The following is a 19,111-nucleotide window of genomic DNA, read 5'->3' on the forward strand; positions in this document are numbered from 1 at the left end:
CAAGTTTAGAAACTTCATATTATTTCCCCAAGCGTTAAATCTACACTTTTAAGGCACCTACAGAATAGGAGATGGTTGTTATGAGAAGCTTTCTCACCGACATTTTCTGAGGGAAAGATCTACTTCAGCCATCAAATATCAGAGAATTTACCTTTGCATTCTTTGAGTTTCTCCAAGGCCAAAGAAATTATGCTTGGTTAACAATGTTAGTGCATATATTTTTCCAATAACAACAACAAAGAGGCAGGACACTTTGACATTCAAGCCAACAACTCGTAAGAAAAAAAAAAAAAATCAAATCAGCTGCTATAGTGAAGTCACCTTGTGTGAACTCGTTTTGGGTACAGCTATAGCATCGTCAATCACTTATTGAGAGAGGATAACGTCATTTTCTTAACAATGAAAGGCACGTCCGATGCCTCCAAAGAGCGCGAAGGAGAGTTAAAATCTGGACATTAGGACCGAAATGGTTCATTGTCCCCTTGAACAGAATTGCAGCGGAGAGCGGGTATCGTTCAACCCGTTACCCGGGTTAAGAACATCCATAAGTATTTAATTGCATGCAATTGCACAGAATTGTGGCGGGGACGGAATTTTTGTCGTCTTTGCGGTAGCAAAATAATAAGACTTATTTCTAGTGTTTCCGACGGGTTGAAGATCACTTGATGACAATATGTTTCTTTACAAGCAACAGCTGGCAAATAACAAGCAAATAATATTTAATAATTTAGAAATGTTTTTTTTTTCAATAATAAGCTTCAACGAGTAGCTTCACAAATAAAGCAAACGAAAAGATTTCACTACAAAATAAATTTTATTGCAAGCACAAAACGTCAGCTGAAAACCGTCCCGACGCAAAAATGTTTTCCCGTCGCAATCGTGTTTAACCAACCGAAATTTCCGACGGAAGTTTGATCACCTGATCACCATCCGTTATCCGCTGTCCCGCAGCAATTTAGTGTCGGGCATAGGGTCGTAATTAGTTTACATAGTTTCAAAAAAGAGGTGTAAAGTGCATCTAAACTCAAGAAATTTGCTGGCGGTGGAGTAAATGGACTAAAAATTGATCAGTGTGACTGTGAGGCGTGTAACTATAAATATTGCTAGCATTTTTATTAATTTGGATAGCAACTGAGCCACTAAGCTGCCATGTACCTACACCCGCATATAACGCAAATATACTCGACGCGTACTAAATTATACAGATTTATACCTCGAGAGTCCAGCTGTTGGGCACTTGGTCCTGCATAATTTCTTATCTTAAGTATTGCATTTCAGAATTTTGATCCTTTTAAACTTAACAACACATTTTGTAAAGATAAATTGTGTAAACATTCTTTTATATAATATTACGTACGGAAGCTAATTGAATAACTTAAATAAAAATAAATATTTGGCGGGTACACTTCTATTAGGTGTTTGGCCGTGCTGCTCCTCCTATTTGTGGCGTGTTAATCCACAAATGGGCGGATCCACAGTTTTAAGTCGACTCCGAGCGGCAAATGGTTTTTTATGAGGAGCTTTATCATACCAGAAATACACTCGGAGCTTTGCCATTGCCGACCGCTATTAGAAAAAACTTTTATTTTTTTCGTTTCCACGACAGTCGGTTTTACGATACCGAAACGACTCGGATTTATATCCGGCCAAGGGCTGTCACTCCAGCAGCATGCCCCGGATGTAAGTATGGGAAATGTTTATGCTGCTACAACAGCAACAAGAAAACAGCATTTTTCTGTTTCATGCACGGTTATTCGAACCTAGGCACTTCCGAATGGCAGTCACGCACCAACCATTTGGATACGGCGACCGCCTTTTATTAAACAACGAGTTATTTTAAAAATCTTTTACATACATATGTACATACGAGTTTATTAATTTGAACGCATAGTTTTTTGATTTTCGAAAATTACATTTTTAACCAGTAATTTCCTTATCCGCGTAAAATTTTACACGCAATTATTTACTTGCTTTACACGCTTTCGCACCCTGTATGTGTCACACTTCGAATTGCATGAGTTACCTTTATTGTTTTCTACTCAGCCTAGTGTTGGTTTTGTTTTTATGTATTTATTTATTTGTGGCTTTTGTACACTGCGCTTGAATAGCTAGCACAATCACACACACACACTTGGATATGTATACAATATTTTGCATTTATTCTCTGTTTTGACTTATTTTTACGAATTGGAAGAAGTTTCAGTTGCCGCCGAAGTTTCAAAGCGTTTGGATGTGTTGGAGCTCGGACATAGTTTTGTTCCCGGTGCGCGGTTCGCGACTTGTGGTTCGTCTCCTAATTTCTTAATTTTTTAGTTTTTGGATACTTGTCAACAATTAATACGAAACGCGACATCGACCTTAAAACAAAGCATACATAGTAACTACAAAATTGGTTGTGAAAAGAATTAGTGCAAAGATTAAAAGATTCACAAGCGAAGTAAAAAAAAAGAATAATTGTAAATCAAACACATAATTATTATTATAATTGCAAATAAATGATGAGCAGCAGCATTTCACCGCAACTGCATATTTGTGTATATTCTATGTACGTATTAATGTGATGCTTTTAATATTTGTCATTTCCTTTTTATATAAATATTACAATTTATAACTGTCAATTGCTAATCAAAGCCGCAGGGAAAAATGGGAAACAGTGCTCAGGATTAAACACAGTTATTAAGCTATTATGGGCGTACAGTAGTGCTTAAAAAATTCAAATGTATCTACAAGTAGGGATATATTCCGATAGTTTTCGAATAAATTCAAAATGAACTCAAAGTACCATGCCGCAGCGCTTGTAATATCCAATTGAGGTTGCGCTCCCTATAACTAATTGAAATCATGAAACGCAACATCGCCAAGATAATCGATGCCATTCATAATTTTCGGTGGCTTACTGGAGTGAGCGAAAAAAATTGCATCAGCAATCTTAGCAAAAGAAAACGTGGCGCTGGTTGAGCGCTAGACAGGTTTTAATATCGGGTCTGTGACTAGAGTTTTGACAAATGCAATTTCTATGCGAAAATTATGAGTAAGACGATCTGCTTGGTATGAAGCGCCAATGCAATATTATTTTACAAGTGTACGAAAGGTATTTTCATTAGAAAAAATAGCTATCGGAGCTTTCAGCAAAACATGGTTTAAATTGAATAACTAAGGCGTGAACGGCTTGTGCGTTCGCACATAATAAATTACATATACTTTATTATTTTAAACAAGCAATTCTTGTCTATATGTATGTGTGTATGCATATAAATAAGCTCAATCGCCTGAGCACTTCTTAGTGATGAACTCGTTCAATATTAACTAATTTTCAACTTAAAAGTGCATGCTTTTGAAGCTGATTGTAAATGATTTGTATTTGAAAAATTGTGCAAGCTTAAAAAATTTTTATAAGTAAAAAGTTCAAACATTTCTTAAAAACTAAGGCTTCAAAAAGGCAGAACCAATAAAAATCAAAACTGGCAAAGATTCTTGAAGCTGAATAGAAAGAAACAAATAATAATTTTTATGTTTTATTTATGATATTAATTTTTTCTCAAGAAAAATGAAATCAGAAAAATGAAATCCGCTTTTGCTTAAAAATAGTAATTAGTATATAAAATTAGTAAGTAATTTTTGATATAACTCGTGCCTACATCGGGTGTTTTTTTAATAGCTTGAGCACTTAAAATGGTAATACAAAACCGAAATATAATTGGAATGTGTTGTTTTATTATATTCTAATAGATAATTTCATGGCATTTATTTTTTGAATTTGATATTCGCCACATACCCGCCGTGGCAACGAGTTACTTGGTCCTTTCGTTCATTCCAATTTTCGACTACTTTTTCCGAAAAATCTGGCTGTATGGCGTCAATGCGGGCTGGAATATTGCAATAAATCTATTGTTAAGTGCGTTGTATGGCAAATTGCGCCGTCTTGTTGGATCGTCATCCAAATGCCCTCGATTTTTAGCTGATTAATTTTTGGTAACAAGGATTTAGTCAGCATGGATCGATAGTGTTTGTCATTCTCCGTAACGGCAGCTTCTTCCTCATTTCGGTAGAAACCAGTGACCTATGAACTTTGCGAATATATATATATATATATTTTTTTTTCAAAGTAAATTTCCACAATTTGAAAACGTTGTTCTTGCGATCAACGATTCATGATGACTTGCCAATCAACTCTTACTGACCAGAAATGTCAATGCCATTCTCAGCTGGCAAACCATAATTAACAATATCGTTAGTTTTCATGCCGCTAAAAAAACACCCTATGCATTTGTGCACATGTACATGTAACGCTTTGTTGTTGTGTTCTGCAATCTTTTTTCAGAATATAACAGACGGAAGAAGTTTTAAAATATCTCTAAAATGAGAACTCACCTCCTCATCTCGAAACTTTGTTACTTAATTTAATAACAGGTTAATTTTTTCTGTCCTGTTTTATATGAGAAATAAATTAGCCTGAGTTTAAATAGAAATTATTGAAAGTGTATCCTTATGTAAACTTTTTTTGCCCACATATGTGAGACTGAGCTGATCAACAGAAGCCCAGTAGTAAGTAAATCTATTACATTGGATATCGTCAAATATGCTTTGACGGATTGTTGAAATATAACGGGTAATACACTTTCGTTTATTCGGATCAACTTGGAATATAGATGTGCTTTCCACTGCCAGACTATTGCAGGTATTCCAAGCAATATTTAGATACATATTTTCACAGTCAAACTACTTTGAAAGGATTAATTCCATCACAAACAACTTTAAAACTGTGTCATGAGCCACAGCCGTTGAAAATCTAAGGTTCCCCTTATTGACTTCTATAACAGTTGTATAAGTGAAGAAAGTTCAGAAATAATAAAGCATCTACTTTGCGAATACGCAGCACTTTGGAAGAGAAGAAATTCTTGGGTTCAGAATTACGAGTATTAGATTCAGCAGATTTACAATCTGATTTCTTATGTTTTGGCAGTTAATTCAATTCTTTATTAGTTCTCTTCATGAAGCAAATAATTTGTTAAAATTATTACAAATTATCAAATTTTGATGTTCATGTATTCAAAAAACTTGCAAAGTAGGAGAAAGTGAGAGAACAAGGTTGAAAGGAAAGTGAGAGAACAAAATTGAAAGGAAAGTGAGAGATCAAAATTGAGGAGAAGTTGCAAGTTTTTGCTGGATAAATGTATACTTGTAAGAATTTGCAAGTGAGAAAAACAGCTGATCGAAAAGTAAAAATAAACGCAAATTGAAATTAGTGAATTGAGTCAAAGTTCTAAATTGAAATAAAAATGGTGATTAAAATGGAGAGTGTAACTAAATGTGTTTTAGATACAATTTATAAAGTTTATTTCAAGTCATATATTAAATAGGAATCGGCCATCGATATAGAGTTATGTGCTTATGAACCACATCCTCCAGTCACCGCTGCAGTTTCCGAAATACAAATTTGCTTTAAGTGTATAATTTTTGCATGTACAGACCTATTATCAATCATTAAACAGGCGTGGAGAGGAAATGAATTTTACAGAAAAAATGTATTTTCGTTTCGCAAATTATTTTTCCTAATACATATGCAGAAATTGTACACACTTATATACATAAATATACATTTTAATAGTCTTCTAAAGCTAATTACAGCGAATTTTCATGGACTATCTGTTGTAAATTCTTAAAAAAATATTTGTACAGGCCCATAAGAGCAGCAATCCGGTTCAAATGTAAGCATTTATTTTATTTTTGATTTATTTATAACTAATTAAATTTAGGCCTATTACAAATTCCGATATGGGGGATATAAAGTCAATGTCGAGGAGACAGTCAATGTCTGTCGCAAATTTTGTTTAGTTTGGCGTTAAGCATCGTCACAGAGTATTAGTATTACCGACTTATTCAGCTTAAGTTATGCTAAAACACGCTACCCGGATCAGATATGGACTATCTGCCGCGCATCTTATCTTTACATACATAAATACATATATTTTGAGTTAAATGTACACATACATATAATTGGAGTATAATAATTTTGTATTTAAATGCATAACGGGGGTGTCTAGAATACACGGAACTTAGGGCCTGTTCCATTCGGAGTAAAAGGAATTGATGATGATTTGAATACAAACGCACCCTTCAATTTTTAGCCTTATTTAACCATTTCCAAATGCCATTCAACGTTAACATTTTGATCATGGAGAAGTGCACGAAGGAGCAACATTTGGAAATGACTAAAAATGTATACAGAAATTGTGAGCCGGTAGTTTAAATCGGTCATAATAATCGTTCCAACATATAGGCTATGCGTAGATTAGTTCCAGTCAAAATATGTAAAAAAATTATAAAATGTTTCTGTTCCAGTGAGACAACATTGCGGCGTAGTTCTGAAAATAAAGGGCCTTGCAAAAGTGACGCCTAGATGTCAGTAGTGAATAATTCCTAAGCTGTACCTTTTTTCATGCACTCTTTCGAAAAACCTCTGGCTCCAGTACAATAGGGACAGGTCTCGGAAAGTCCTGACGACTCCACGCTATTCAATTTCCGTAGCAGTGTTTACCGGTCTTTGGACGATCGACACACACGCGGAAGAGTTAGATTTACCATTTAATCCTTATTGCAGAAGCTGTGAGGACCTTTCAGGGAGCATTTTCTATTGAGCACTTTCTCTCAAGGGTTTGGCAGTTAGATGATTAAGGTCACTGGGTGCTCCTTTCTTTGACAGCCCGGCGCAGTGCGCCAACCGAATTTCCACCAATCTGCTTCATTACACCAGCGGCTCTGGTTGGCTGTAGATATCTGAAAATTGTTGAACCTTACGAAAATGGTCGATCTTTAAGAACAACATAACGCAAAATTCGTGATTTTTTTCGACAATTCAAAGGTTGGTGAACAAAATTTCTAGAAACTGGTTCTGTTAAGGTTGGTGGTGGTTAGGGATTGACCAACCCATAAACTCGCTTATTTGTGGGATTTTACCTGTAGATGCGTTCGTGGTGGACATTTGAATGATGTCAATTTTCGAATATAATTGCTAAGGGCCGCATCTTGAATAAAAATAGTGAAATCTGAAAGAATCTAACAATTTACGTCTTTTATTTTAAAACAGCACCTAGGCACGTCTTTTGCAACTTCCATTTAGAAGGAGCCAAATCAAAGGAACCCTCGACGCTTACCAAGGGTTTTCGAATAAGAGGCGTTATTTTGATATTGAAAGAAAAATGTTATTTTTTAATATAAATGATCGGATGTTTATTTCATTATAAAGAGGAAGGTATGCCGTTAATAGTGGAAAATACCATCAGGCAAATGACCACCACGACACCGCTTGGTTGGTTGGTTTTCCCGTAAAAGGTCAATGGTTTCGTTGCTTGTGTGGCAAGCAGCGTCGTCTTGTTGAAAATAAACGTTCTCCAGATTAATACCATCCAATTCCGACCATAAATTCCGATAGATAACACCTGTTATTGAAAACCCCTTCAGTTATTGGGAGCCACATTGTGGGGAACTTTGAGTAAACATTTGCTCTACAACCTTACAAAATCAAATCAAATGAAGAAGTGAAGCCTCTTGCCTCATTTAAGGTACAGAAACTTCTCCGATTGGGGTTTGTATTGAAAAACCTCTATCATGTGTGTGAATTATGGATGCACTAAGTTCACACAAGTACATATAAGGTGATACGAAATTAATCATCCAATATTGTTTGATGTACATCTTTATTTTCTTTTTTACGCGCTCCACTGTTTTTCTGTTTTTATACCGCATCAGTTGAGTTCTTGCGATAGACCAATAAATTTTGCGCCACCTTATATAATATGTATGTGTATATGGGAATTTAGCATCACTTCTCATAAATTCTTTCTTTTTCGTACTGAGGCAGCGAAGAAATGATGTCATTCTTTCCACAACCAAGCCGAACTTCTGCGATCTTTTTTCTTTTCCCCTTTCTACGTCTCAGCGTGCGAATGTAAAGATTTCATTATATTTATGTATGTATCTATATATGGTATATATGAATAAGCAAGCGGAAGAAACATGAAATTAAAAGTAGTCCGTGAATTGGATACTATCAGCTAAATATTGGGGATCGAATGAATTAATGAATGAATTAGTCCGTAACACAATTTTACCAAAAACATGCACACATACATAGTATCCTCATTCCTATTTCTGCAACAAATTAGTTAAACTGTTTCATTGGATGCATAAAAAAATCTGTGTTTTTACTACCATTTGTTATGACGGAAGCATTCAGAGAGAGGGAGAGTTTCCTATATAAATACATATTTGCACTTGTGTGTATGTGCATGTGCACCTTTATGTTGACAATGCTAATATTTACAAGTATTTAAGTTGTAAAAAAACGAAAAAGTGCTAGTCACTCAATGTCGCGTGTTTGCTGGAAGCGTTTCACAACCCAAAAACTAAAATATCAAGAAAAATGGCCTTAAAATTTTCAATTTACAATTATTTTCTAAGAAAAATAACACATATTCTCTACTAATGAAATATCGTTAAGAGATATCGTATTAATTTTTTTACACAGCGCAAAATACGAACTGATGATCACTTCTTGTGACTGTTTTTTGTGCGAAGAGACTCTTCCAGCAAGCAAGCGAGTGAAGTACAGTGCGGTTCACTTGAGCAGCTGTAATATTGTGCTTGATTTATTGGTTCACTTGAATAGGCACTCAGCCTAGATTATTTGCGCATTACGCTGTAAAAAGAAATCGTTTTTTAAGCATTCATTGTTTTTGGTCGAAAACTTCGTAATTCTAATAAAATGGGAAAGCAGAAAGGTTTAACAGATCGCGAAGAGGGACAAACCGATATCTTAACCTCAGAGGGACTTTCAAATCGCCAAATTGCCAAAAAGATTGGTCGAAGTCAAAATGTTGTGGGTCTTTAAATAAAACAAGGTGCCTCCTATGGTAAGAACTATAAATGCAGAATTGAGAAGGCTTTGACATCGATGGAAACCCGTAAAATCCTTAGGATTGCATCAAATTCCGCTCCTTCAACAACAAAATGTTCTAAAGAAATGGCAAATGTTGCAGCCAGCAAATCCACTGTTCGAAGAACTGTTTTAAATGCGCGACATCTGAAGCATAAAAAATCACAAAAAAAAATACACCTTTGAATAAATTTTCTGTTTTCGATTCCGGTAAATGTAAAAAAGTAGTATTTAGTGACGAAAAGAAGTCCAATCTGGATGGGCCGAGTGGATACAATTACTATTTCCATAACTAAGGAGACCCGGTAGTCTAGAAATTTCAAAAAAATTGATTTTTTGTTTTTTCGATATTTCAAAAGTATAGTATCTTAAGAATATACTGTGAAATTTTCATGCGGAAATTCCCAATATTATAGCTTTTACAGCCCATTAACTGCGTAGCGCGCTCCTGTACCTCAAACTTTAAACTCATTCATCTCGAAACTACTTTTTTCGGCATGGAGTTGTCAAAAAAAAAAAATATTCAACTGAGTGGTCTGAAATTTTAATCATTTTTTTCGCATTTTCAATTGCTATTGCCCGTACTAGAATCATTTTATTATTTCAATTATTTCGTATTTTTTAACTAAAAAACTGAAAAATGTGTCAAATTCAAAACCGCGCCATTTTGTCAATTTTTTTTTATTCTAGTACGGGACCTAGCGACAGTCATACTCATTAATAATATTTTTGGTTTTTGCGTTTCAGTTAAACAGAGCCAAAATGGACAACACGACCCAGGTGCAATTTTTCGTGAGGGTCAACTTCAGCGCCATTTTTTAAATTAAAATTTAAAAAAAAATTATTATTTTTTCTTATTTGCTTAGTGCCGCTATTCTCGTGAACCAATAAATCAAGCACAGTATTACAGCTGTTGAAGTTTTACTGGTGCGAAATACCTTTAGATGGAAGAATATTTTGATGCATGTTTATTTTGGAGCAGAGTGCAGTGTTCATTTGGAATATAAGAAGCCCTTGTGTCACTTAATCAAATACGGTTGCTGTAATAACCATTTTCTTCCATAAAAATTATTGCCTCTAATCAAGTGAACCGGACTGTATGTGCAATACGATTTTTCTGTAGGGCATTAAAATCTTATCTGCTGACTTTATCTCAAAATAGAGAACAGGCATTTCAACACAACATACGATTACATTGGTACGAGAAAATTGTAGCTCATGAAACTTTTGCTGAAAAACAGAGAAATCTCTGTTACACATTGAATGTAACTGCAAAACTGATGACATTTCAGTTTTCTATATTATTATATGTTTTGAAACAAATTCACAAACCTCTTCTTCGTTTGCATAGTCTCGGGTTATACGTATATTCTACATGCATACATACATATATTATTTATTGTACATTTATGTATATTTTTTATTGTTGTTAAATATATCTATTATTAATTTAATGCTTTGGTTGCACTTTCTGCAATTCTTAGAAGTGAATAAGCAGTTTCATTACACCAGTTGAAGCTGATATTTTCATACCTTTTTCTCACATGCGCAGTACTATTTTAACTAATACTTAAATTGTTGCTAAGAGTTTTAGATAAAAAGTGACTGCTTAATTAATAAAACTCGAACATCGAATTTGCCTTTTCTCTAAAAACCAATGTCATGAATCAGTTAAATTAATATTATATAGAGCGCGCAGACACATCCATTCATACATATATACCTGTACATACAATCAACATCAAAAGTGAGTCATGAAGTTTTACCATTCCGTAAGATGAGATAAATATATAAAAGGCACATCAATTCTAATTTCTCAAACATAAGAGGCTTTATTATTAATATATTATTATTATTTATTAACAAATTAAACTAAATTAATTACGTTAATATTAAAAAAAAGAGCACTAGCTGCCAGGGCTATCAGATCTACAAAAATATTTACAAACAGTAAGACTAGAATGTTTGTGTAGAAATAAAATGAAATATGTTTATACTTATATACTTATATGCATATGTACTAAAAACTAAATAGGGGAAATTTATACTTAATTCAAATTCGGGCTCGGATGTAGACAGTTATAATTTCGAGGTTGTAAAAGACTTCGTCTATTTAGGAACCAGCATTAACACCGATAACAATGTCAGCCTTGAAATCCAACGTAGAATCTCTCTTGCCAACAAGTGCTACTTTGGACTAAGTAGGCAACTGAGCAGTAAAGTCCTCTCTCGACGAACAAAACTAACACTCTACAAGACTCTCATCATGCACGTCCTAACGTATGGCGCAGAAGCTTGGACGATGACAACATCCAATGAAGCGACGCTTGGAGTGTTCGAGAGAAAGATTCTGCGTAAGATTTTTGGACCTTTGCACGTTGGCAACGGCGAATATCGCAGACGATGGAACGATGAGCTGTATGAGCTTTACGACGACATAGACATAGCGCAGCGAATAAAGATCCAGCGGCTACGTTGGCTGGGTCATGTCGTCCGAATGGATACAAACGCTCCGGCTTTGAAAGTATTCGATGCGGTACCAGCTGGTGGTAGCAGAGGAAGAGGGCGGCCTCCTCTGCGTTAGAAAGATCAGGTGGAGAAGGACTTGGCGCCGATTAGCACGAGAAAGAAACGACTGGCGCGCTTTGTTAAACTCGGCCAAAATCGCGTAAGCGGTTATAGCGCCAATTAAGAAGAAGAAGGTTTTTTAACAATGTAATCCAGTTCTTCCTCAGGTAATGATATCTGGCGACTACGAAAGCGAGGCAATCCTGGAATATATGGTTTAAAGAGAGAGCTTCTCCGCAGTGTGCGCAGACTGGAGGTGGCTCCCCAGTCAGGATGTGTTGATGTGTGTCAATGGCGTGGCCAAGACGTAGCCGGGAGAAGTGTTTTATTTCTGTTTTCCCTACGCCGGTGAGGTATTGTGGTGGTATATGCTCTCGGTTTATGGTAGTGTAGTGGTTGCGGGCATAGTTTAGCCACTCCATTTTCATTCTGGTGTTGAGATATCGTTTGCTCCTATAGAGTGTCTTCGTTTGTGTCAACCACTGCAACGCTGGCTGGTACGTTATCAGATTTTGAGCCATCTGTGAACCACAAAGTCCAATTGTCATCTTCATAGTATGTCTTGCGCTCTTGGAATATAAAAAGGAATGCTTCGCGTGATGTAGTTTTTTTGCAAATTTGGATAGGTTGAGGTCACAGGATACTTTCGTTATATCCCATTGTGTGTTTTTTGCTTGGTAGTTTACAATCAGATTGGATAACTCTAGCTTATTGGCTATTCTAAATATTTGATGCATAACAGAAGTAACTTTTTGTGGGCTTTTGGATCGGTTTATATTTAAGATGTCTTTGTCGATGGTTGAGTTGGATGGGAAAAGAAGTTTAGGGATGCGTCTCGCTTGAGGCTTTTTTATTTTTAATATTAACAAAATAAAAATTTTACGCATCGAAAGTGGAGTCAAGACTTGTCCTAGGTGGTTCAATAAGTTTTGCGGTTCGATGAGAAAAACCCAATTTTATAGTTCTAAATACACTTCATTATTCAGTATAGTCTCCCTGAACATCAATACACTTGTTCCAACGAGATTCCAATTTATGAATTCCATCCCTGAAGTGAGAATCTGGAATGCCTGCAAAATACGCCTCCACAGCTGTTATGACCTCATCATTTGATGAAAAACGCTTTCCACGCATGCATTTTTTTACGTCTGGAAACAGATGGAAGACGCTAGGGGCCCAATCTGATGAAACGGTGGATGCTCCAGCAATTCGAACATTAATTCATGGACTTTAGCCATTGTCAAAATGCTCTTGTGGCTCGGTGCATTGTCATTATGAAAAATAATTTTTTTCTTTTCAAACTGGGTCTTATTTCAGGAATTTTTTCCTTCAGCTGATTTAAAAGGTTACAATAATATTCAGAATTTCTTGTTTTACCACTTGGCTAGTAATCCACAAGCAAAATTCCTTTCGCATCCCAAAAACTGATTCTAACACTTTCTTGGCCGATTTCTAGACACAAACTCCTTTCGAAGCCGAAAAACCAGGTTCACACCACTCTTTAGCCTCTGGTTTTGATTTGGGATCATGGTGACAGACTCAAGTCTCATCCATGGGAATGAATCGGTGCACAAAATCCATTTTATCCTTTCAAAAACTCTTTAAATGTTGCTCAGGAAGTCGCACTCGAATGTGTTTTTGTTCCATTGTTAGCGAATTGCTTACACTGCCCAATGAGACGCCTAGGGCTTCTACTAAATCTATTTTAGTCACACGACAATTTTCCAATACGACATCCCTTATTTTTCCTACGATTTCTGGTGTTGTTACTGTTTTTGGATGCCCTTGACATGGATCGTCTTTAAGGCCTGTATGAGCATGTTAAAATTCAGCAACCCATCTTTCTACTCTGCTTTCTATCGTTGCGAGGTGGAATGAGCTTGGGCTTACGTGTATTCACAAGAGTTATGCAGCAGAACTCACTCGAAATCCTTGAGTAAAGAAGTGTGGTGGCATGACATGTCCTTTCTAGTTCACAACACCTAAAGCCATAATAGTGGCTGGAAGCTTCGAGTGCATGACAACAGGAACCTCTGTAGGATTAGAACATAACCATCTGTTATTGTGGCACTTTCTGCGGTTGGCCTTTTAGTCTTGGTCAAAATTTGTTTCGTCAGGAAAAAGGCCATAACCTCTCAGACGCTTCAGGGTGTTTAATTTTGTTTACAAGGTTTAAGCGAGTTGACCGCTGTTCTTCTGTTTCTACTTCGACATAATGTAGGATTTATACCGAAGACCTTCATGGACAACTCGACGGATAAGACCCTCATAAACATTAAGCTGCAAAGGCCCTCATTGATTGTGAAGGGTCCACGTCAATGATCGCTTGTACTTTTTAAATAAATTATGCAGATCGGACAGTGTCAGAACGTTCCCCGGGTTTTGCAACAGATGCTGCATTGCCGCCTAATGCTGAATGAGCGGGCGCACTTAAGAAAATTAGATATTTCTAAATCGGTGTGATTTCACATATGGCGACGATAACTGCGTGTATATTCATTTCTTAAGTTATAGTCTTCCGTGTCTTATCTGAAAATGAGCAAAAAAAAGAAAGGAAAGTAATGGTTTCGTGAAGTTGTAGTCACATATATGTGTGTCCTGTATACCATATATGTATCTATAGTGTATATCTACGGTATTGAAAGTTGAATGTACTAAATCTCAGCCGAAAGATTTCCAAAAAAGAGAGTTTGCCATCAAAGCTTCTCTGCCACTTGTCTTTTGAGTTTATTAAAAGGCAAATTACCCAGTGGGCTCATTTCTGTCTCATGTAATTAACATACTTATATATTTTGAATATAAAGAAATTCGGACCATAAATAAGATGTTGGAAAATATATAGACTCCAGCGGCACCTAGGGAGAAAAACATTATTTTAAAAATCATCTACAGTTAAATCACCAGCAATAGGTTCGCTTACATTGTTCAGGTCTTCTCAGAAATGGTCCAAAGATAGCTGAAGCGAAGTAAGTAATTTCTTAAATTGAAAAGCTCATTTCTGTTAAGCGTTTCATTAGAAATTGTCTTCATGTTAAACAACAACACATTGTTTTATTCCCAAGCATTTATTAACAATTGAAAATCTGTGACTCTTAACAGGTGTTCTTCCAAGGTCAGTTCTCATCCTTACGCGTATTTAAACATACGACAAGTCAATATTCTTGGTCAACTTATATATACAAAAGGTTATGCGTGTACATACAGCTGTGACCGAAATAATAGTAGAGCAGAGGAAAACTAAACAACCGATATACTTATGTATATAAGTCCTATAGATTTTTGGTTAATATTTTTTTCAAGAGTCAAATAAAGAAAGGTGGGATACAATTTTTATGTTTTTTTTTTTAATATAAAACACACAATACATAACAATAAAATATAAGTTAAAGATGAAAAAATAAATATGTACTATATTAGCAGTAAGACTTTACAACTTTAGACAACGGATTCTTATAGGACGCGCTTTGGATTCGCCACTTCTCTGCTCGCTATTTCTGGGCTCTGCTCACTTGGCGAAAAATTTGCATGTGAAAGGATCAACAAAGTTATCGAACAAGATCCACCGCTAGGGAGTATGGTTATACCTCATAAAACTGGTATAACTCACTACTTTCAAAGCTGCCAAATACATTTCAAGAGATTCTCATTTGACCGCGTTCATACAGGGAGATTTTTGTTGCTTCAACATTGCGGAAAATTGAAATTTGAGCTCACGACGGATTTGGGCATTTGTAATCATTCTAAGTGTTTTGATTAGAATTTTTGGAGTATTTCGATGTTAGAATTAGCTGCAGGGCCCCTGAGCTATATGTCGTAGTAGGTCTATATCGGTTTTAATATGGCTGTGTAGAGTGAGAGCTTGCTTTTGAGAGAAACATGAGAATTTCGATTAAGTAACTATTTAGTATAGATTTCGAAGCTTAATTCAAAGCGCCTTACGTTTAGTGAAAATATGTATGTGTTTTCCATGTAAGCTTGCTGTCGTATTGAGTTTCACGGGAGGGCAAGTGGTTCAATTGAGTGTAAAAGTTACTTGAACTGATTTTGTCTCATTGGATTTTATTCTCCAATCTTTTAACCGTTGAGTTGAAATAATCAGTCCTTTTTGGAGTTTTAATGAAGGTTTCTGGGGGTTAGAGTCAGGTTGGAGAACAGCGGTGTCATCTCCAAAAGTTTCGACGATAGTTTCCTAAATGACTGGTAAGTCATGTGTCTAGGGCAAGTAAAGGATTTTTAGTATTTTTTATATTTTCAATATTTATATTTTTAAGTATTAAATGAACTCTGTCTCTTCTTCATCTCTACCATGCTTATAGTTCAGTGCCTCATTAGTATTCCCGTGAGAGGCCATGTAATCGTTCGTCCGGATAGTCCGCAAATTTCATTTTCCTCGTCCATGAAGTGTTGACTAAAGTGAACGTTAAACTGTGAAGGTATTCAGATTAACCCACCTGCTGTTTATAGCTGCACTTATATTCTTCTCAGCTTGTGAAGGCAGGGAACCTAAATTTTTGGATTACATTCCGAATTGAAAATCCAACAAAACCGGTATTGAAAAGGCCATATTCATTGCTAAAAGACTATATGTAGCATTACTATTTTTTTGGCCAGAACTGTATGTATTTAAGGATATGTATATATGCATGTCCTTTTGTATATCTTTATTGGTGCTCATTGCTTGGGAACTGGTGCACATCCCATAATTACCACACATTAAAATTTTATGTACATACATACATATGTACGCGCTCAAACTTCTAGAAATAAATCAATGAAATGAAATTAAAATTACCTGTCGGAAGGTGCACATGTGTAAAATTTGTATATGTGCATATGCTTTGACCTCACCTAGAACAGTCGATATTGAAGATTAAACACAAGGCTATGAATATATGAATATAACATTCGTTTGGATGTGTAGGTATGTAAGCAGTTTTCTTTTGGAAATAAAAAAATAATTAACGTTTAATATTTAACATTAGGAATAATATTTTTTATACATTAACTAGCTGCACCCGGCGCGCGTTGCTACGCCAACCATTAAATAAATTTAAGAAAAATAACTTTAAAGAAATATCAGTACACAAATATTCAATTCATTCTAAACCGTTTTATTGATTTTGTTTATTTCGAAAAAATCGGTTCAACGGGGCAGAAGTTGCTACTCTGCAGCACCACCTGGTGGCGAGTGGAGTGTTTTTTAAGATGAAAATGATCCTGAATTGGCTGCCCACAGAACACCACATTCGTGAAATTACACTCAAAGTGAGTGAAAGTAACTGCGGAGAATTTCGTCTGATTAGCGTTTTAGGTGAAGGGATATTCTCGAGCATCTAATTCGCCTAGCATTTAGGTTAAGTTAGATGATTTTCCGCGAAGGAAGGGAAATCTGTAATGAATCATCAAAATCAATCACTTCGTTAAAGTGGAGGGAAATTAAAAGCCTCTAAAAATATGTTCGAACTACAACGTTTAGCAGTTTCGGATTGAGCAATGTGAAGTGCTAATAGGAACAATTTGGCGCTACTAATATTCAAAGATTTCAAGGCGAAGTTAAATGTAAGATACCACACTGAGGAGTAAATGCTGATATGATTCCATCTCATCATAGTCCAGAAACAAACCTCCGAAGTGACTTAGAGTTACGAACCATCCGTGGTTAGAAGTATTTTACTACTTTGCGAATAGTTACTTCCAGATTGTAAGAGACTACGTTTATCTAGGAACCAGCATTAACACCAATAAAAATGCCAGCCTTGAAATTTAACGGAGAATATCTCTTGCCAATAAGTGCTACTAAGAAGGCAATCGAGTAGTAAAGTCCTCTCTCGATGAACAAAACTAACACTTTTTATAAGGCTGTCATCATGCACGTCCTATCGTATGACGCAGAAGTTTGGGCGATGACAATATCCGATGAAGCGTCTCTTATAGTGTTTGAGAAAAAAATTCTGCAGAAGATTTTTGGACTTTTTCACGTTGGCGACGGCGAGTATCGTAGCCAATGGAACAATGAACTGTATGAGCTTTACGACGACATAGACATAGCGCAGCGAATAAAAATCCAGCGGCTTCATTAGCTGGGTCAAGTCGTCCAAATAGATACAAACGCTCCGGCTCTGAAAGCATTCGACGCGGTACCAGCTGGTGGTAGCAGAGGAAGAGGAAGGTATCCTCTGCGGTGAAAAGATCAGGTGGAGAAGAACTTGGCTTCATTTGATGTTCGCTGCTGCAGCCGGTTAGCACGAGAAAAAAACGACTGGCGCGAAGCATAGTACCTTCCAGGAACAAAAAGCTGGGATTTCTTCTTCCAGGCGGAAAAAAGTAAGCATTAGGTTGAGGAATAAGTTCGTAGCGTTTTTATCAAAGTCTTTTATTTAAACAAAAAACAATGATTATATCAATAAGTTAATCAATTATATATTCGCCGTTGCTGTTTACAACTTCTTCCCACCTCTAAACCAATTTGTTGATGCCGTTCCGCCAAAAAATCGTCTGGTCTGGTGTCAAAGGAGTTGTTGACCCAGTTTTCAAGAACTTATTTTTTATCGAGGGTAACGCCCTTCATATGGTTTCACAGAGAGCAGAAAAGATGGTAATCGGTCGGTGCAAGGTCCGGAGAATATGGTGAAAGCTGAAGGACCTCCCATTCGAGCTCTTGGAGTGCGGCTTTGATGACTTGTGCAATATGGGGCCTGCGTTGTCGTGAAGGAGTATGGTTTGACCATGGCGATCAGGTCTTTTTAGTCAATAGCCTCATTTACGCGGTGCAGCTAGGAAATTTAGAGCTTCTTGTTGACCATGGCATTCTTTTCGAGCATTTCCCAGTGTTCCATGCCCTCCCAGTCCCATCAAAAACATTACATGATCTTCTTTGGATAAAGCTCCGGCTGGGCTCTCGGTTTTGGCATGTTTCCTGGAGCCCATCCCAAAGACCTTTGCTTCATATTGATATATAGGCATCATTTCTCATCTCCCGTGACGATTCGTTGCAAAAAGCGCTGTTTACATCCGCGTGTTGATTGAAGGCGAGATGCTGAGAAGCAAATATAAGGCAACTTTCTTTATTTTATTCGTTGAGCTCGTGAGGCACACAGGCTCCTAATTTTTTGGTAAATCCCATTGAATGAAAGAGATTGAGAATCGTTTTATGATCGCAATTAATTTTTTTCGTCAATTCACGACTGGTTTGGCGACCTTTCTCCTTCAAAAGTGACTCGAGACGTTCTTCATCGAATTCTACTGCGGACTGCTTCGGCAGCTTTTTGTCGAAAATGTTGAGCAATACTCACTTAATCCAGGCTTGTCCATTCGGTATAATTAAGAGAAAACAGATGGCTGAAACCAGATGGATTAGGATACGAATCTATAGAATCGCAGGGCAGAACTTGAACAGATATAAAGCCGAAATCCTTTGTGACAGATATCCCTTCTTGATCAGATAGTTAGATCATCAGTTACACCTTTGGCTTCAAAGACTCGGCTTCAAAGACTCTTTTTCATTTCGCAATGACTACCAAAAGTGTAAACACGAACAAAGCCAGCCAGCTTTACTTATTTTATTTACTTGCGCGACCCGCTGCTTCTTCCTACATAGCCATTGTCGAC

General features: G+C 36.4%; 1 protein-coding gene across 1 annotated transcript in view; it reads left to right on the forward strand.

Moving 5' to 3' along the window:
- The first annotated feature begins 2,189 nt into the window (after window positions 1-2,189).
- The window catches only part of LOC128856892 (phospholipid-transporting ATPase ID), a 112,230-nt gene continuing 95,308 nt past the window's right edge, over window positions 2,190-19,111 (forward strand). Inside the window, exon 1 of the mRNA XM_054092321.1 lies at window positions 2,190-2,545. The gene's annotated coding sequence lies outside the window, so the exon portion shown is untranslated. The remainder of the gene's footprint in view (window positions 2,546-19,111) is intronic.

This window comes from Anastrepha ludens, chromosome 3 (genome assembly GCF_028408465.1).
Source record: "Anastrepha ludens isolate Willacy chromosome 3, idAnaLude1.1, whole genome shotgun sequence".
Taxonomy (NCBI): domain Eukaryota; kingdom Metazoa; phylum Arthropoda; class Insecta; order Diptera; family Tephritidae; genus Anastrepha; species Anastrepha ludens.